The 3,718-nt window shown below is 55.3% G+C and overlaps 1 non-coding gene across 1 annotated transcript; it reads right to left on the bottom strand.

Annotated features, from left to right (window-relative positions):
• Positions 1-814: 814 nt before the first annotated feature.
• Positions 815-2,638, bottom strand: LOC145887899 (small subunit ribosomal RNA). The gene has a single exon (XR_014399377.1). It is a non-coding gene; the product is annotated as a small subunit ribosomal RNA (ribosomal RNA).
• Positions 2,639-3,718: the final 1,080 nt, after the last annotated feature.

Genomic DNA, 3,718 nt, shown 5'->3' with positions numbered 1-3,718 from the left:
AGGGCCGAAGTTAAGACTGGGTGGGATAGGCTGGACTCTGTTTTTTTCGAGCCCAAGCCCACTTAACAATGGGAGACATAGGCTGGGCTCTTGTTTTTTTCGCGACCCACTTAACAATGGGCGAGATAGGGCCGAAGTTAAGACTGGGTGGGATAGGCTGGACTCTGTTTTTTTCGAGCCCAAGCCCACTTAACAATGGGAGACATAGGCTGGACTCTGTTTTTTTTGCGACCCACTTAAAAATGGGCGAGATACGGCCGAAGATAACACTGGGTGGGATAGGCTGGTCTCTGTTTTTTTCGAGCCCCAAGCCCACTTAACAATGGGAGACATAGGCTGGCTCTTGTTTTTTTTGCGACCCACTTAACAATGGGCGAGATAGGGCCGAAGTTAAGACTGGTTGGGATAGGCTGGACTCTGTTTTTTTCGAGCCCCAAGCCCACTTAACAATGGGAGACATAGGCTGGACTCTGTTTTCTTCCCGACCCACTTAACAATGGGCGAGATAGGGCCGAAGTTAAGACTGGGTGGGATAGGCTGGACTCTGTTTTTTTCGAGCCCCAAGCCCACTTAACAATGGGAGACATAGGCTGGACTCTGTTTTCTTCCCGACCCACTTAACAATGGGCGAGATAGGGCCGAAGTTAAGACTGGGTGGGATAGGCTGGACTCTGTTTTTTTCGAGCCCCAAGCCCACTTAACAATGCGAGACATAGGCTGGACCCCCCGCAAAGGGGTCCGCGCGAGCGGCCGCATAGCAACGAGATCCTTGTCCTGCCTGCCTGTCCAGCGACCGAAGTCGACGACCGACCGGTAATGATCCTTCCACAGGTTCACCTACGGAAACCTTGTTCCGACTTTTACTTCCTCTAAATGATCAAGTTAGATCGTCTTTTCGGACGCCGGCGCGGCCGTTGCCGACCGCGCCAGGTCCAATCGGAGGACCTCACTAAACCATTCAATCGGTAGTATCGACGGGCGGTGTGTACAAAGGGCAGGGACGTAATCAACGCGAGCTGATGACTCGCGCTTACTGGGCATTCCTCTTTCAAGGGAAACAATTGCAATACCCTATCCCTAGCACGACCGGGGTTTAGCGGGTTACCCGGACCTTTCGGCCAAGGTACGGACACGCTGATCCGGTCAGTGTAGCGCGCGTGCGGGCCCGAATATCTAAGGGCATCACAGACCTGTTATTGCTCAATCTCGTGTGGCTAAACGCCACTAGTCCCTCTAAGAAGTTAAACGCCGACCGATCGGGTCGCGTAACTAGTTAGCAAGCCAGAGTCTCGTTCGTTATCGGAATTAACCAGACAAATCGCTCCACCAACTAAGAACGGCCATGCACCACCACCCACAGAATCAAGAAAGAGCTCTCAATCTGTCAATCCTCACTGTGTCCGGGCCGGGTGAGATTCCCCGTGTTGAGTCAAATTAAGCCGCAGGCTCCACGCCTGGTGGTGCCCTTCCGTCAATTCCTTTAAGTTTCAGCTTTGCAACCATACTTCCCCCGGAACCCAAAGACTTTGGTTTCCCGCAAGCTGCCGGGGAGGTCGTCAAACTAACGCCCCCCGATCGCTGGTTGGCATCGTTTATAGTCAGAACTAGGACGGTATCTGATCGTCTTCGAACCTCTGACTTTCGCTCTTGATTAAAGAAAACATTCTTGGCAAATGCTTTCGCAGTCGTTCGTCTTGCGCCGATCCAAGAATTTCACCTCTAACGGCACAGTACGAATGCCCCCGTCCGTCCCTCTTAATCATTACCTCGCGCTCCGAAAACCAACAAAATAGAACCGAGGTCCTATTCCATTATTCAATGCACCATTATTCAGGCGAGCCGCCTGCTTTGAACACTCTAATTTTTTCAAAGTAAACGTCCCGGCCGCCGCCGACACTCAGTCAAGGGCACCGGCGGAGCGCCGGGGGAGAGGGCCAGGTGCGGCCAGTGCACGCCTTGCGACGGACCGGCCGCCTGCGCCCAACGTCCAACTACGAGCTTTTTAACCGCAACAACTTAAATATACACTTTTGGAGCTGGAATTACCGCGGCTGCTGGCACCAGACTTACCCTCCAATGGATACTCGTTAAAGGTTTTAAAGTGTGCTCATTCCAATTACAGGGCCTCGTTTAGAGTCCTGTATTGTTATTTTTCGTCACTACCTCCCCGCGTCGGGAATGGGTAATTTGCGCGCCTGCTGCCTTCCTTGGATGTGGTAGCCGTTTCTCAGGCTCCCTCTCCGGAATCGAACCCTGATTCCCCGTCACCCGTAAGAACCTCGGTAGGCCGATACCCTACCGACGAAAGTTGATAGGGCAGACACTTGAATGATCCGTCGCCGGTGCGAGACCGTGCGATCCGCTGAGTTATCCAGAGTCACAAACACGCGTCGGGCGCGACGCGAGGCCGGCCCGGTCGGTTTTTGGACTGATAAATGCACGCCCGCCGCGAGGCAGGCGCCTGCCGCATGTATTAGCTCTAGATTTTGTACAGGTATCCACGTACGATGTACGATCAAATGAACCATAACTGATTTAATGAGCCATTCGCAGTTTCACTGTACGAGAGCGCGTACTTAGACTTGCATGGCTTAATCTTTGAGACAAGCATATGACTACTGGCAGGATCAACCAGGTAGCTACGAGAGCTGGGCTGGGCGGCACGAGGCCGCCGCCTTTTCACGCACCGGGTCCGACGTCCGCGAGGACGCGACCCACCGACCGACACTCTTTGCTTGGTTCGCCGCGCGAACTCGGAAAACCGTCACCGACGCCGGCAGCGCCGACCGCAGTCGAAAACGAGAGCGGGTCGGCTTATGCTCACCGGCGAGGCTGGCAACTGTACCGAACGCTTGCGATGGGACACCCCGTGAAAGCGACCGGCGTCGTACGAGCAGCAGCACATCTGCTCAGCGAGCCGCGCGCCTACAGGCGGTAGAAAACGCACGTGAGCGCGTTTCACCCATCCAGTGTGGGTTGCCCCACATAGTAGGGCTGGAACGGTTCTGCGTCCACCGCGAGACACCCACTTCCTCCTGACGCACGAAACTCGCTCGGGTCTCCTGTATGTTTGTTTGTCTGTCCGTCCGTCCACGCGCGCTGGTTTACAAGGCGGCCACCTTGTGCGAGTGCGAGCCGCGGGTGTGCGACGCCAACACGCCAACGACACACAACTCTTCAGAGAAAATCCGTCGTTTTTCCTCATTGGCGTGTCCCTGTACGTTCGCGCGTCCAGGGTCCAGGCCTCGCCGGGCGGCCGCGCGTTTTCGCGCGTTCGATGTTTGAAACGAGGCCCGCGCGCACTGCGAATGCGTGTGGCAGGCCTGCAGCCACAGGCCATCAGCCAACGACCGTTGTTTGGCACTTTGAAAAAAATTGGGACTCTGTCGTTTTTTTGCCCGGCCATTTCGCTGGCCCTGTACATTTGCGCGGCCAGCGTCCAGGTCTCGCCGGCCGGCCGCGCGGATTCGCGTACTCGATGTTTGAAACGAGGCCCGAGCGCACTGCGAATGCGTGTGGCAGGCCTGCAGCAACAGGCCATCAGCCAACGACCGCCGTTTGGCACTTTGAAAAAATTTGGGACTCTGTCACTTTTTTGGCTCGCGCGAGTGACAATGTACAGGGCCACTCTACTGCCCGCGCAAATGCATAGGGCCAGCTAAATGGCCGGGCAAAAAAACGGCAGAGTCCCAAATTTTTTCGAAGTGCCAAACAACAG

The sequence above is a fragment of the Ascidia mentula genome, chromosome 1, assembly GCF_947561715.1.
Source record: "Ascidia mentula chromosome 1, kaAscMent1.1, whole genome shotgun sequence".
In the NCBI taxonomy this organism is placed as follows: Eukaryota; Metazoa; Chordata; class Ascidiacea; order Phlebobranchia; family Ascidiidae; genus Ascidia; species Ascidia mentula.
Note: the sequence above shows the minus strand (reverse complement) of the source record. Positions and strands in the feature narration are given on the sequence as shown.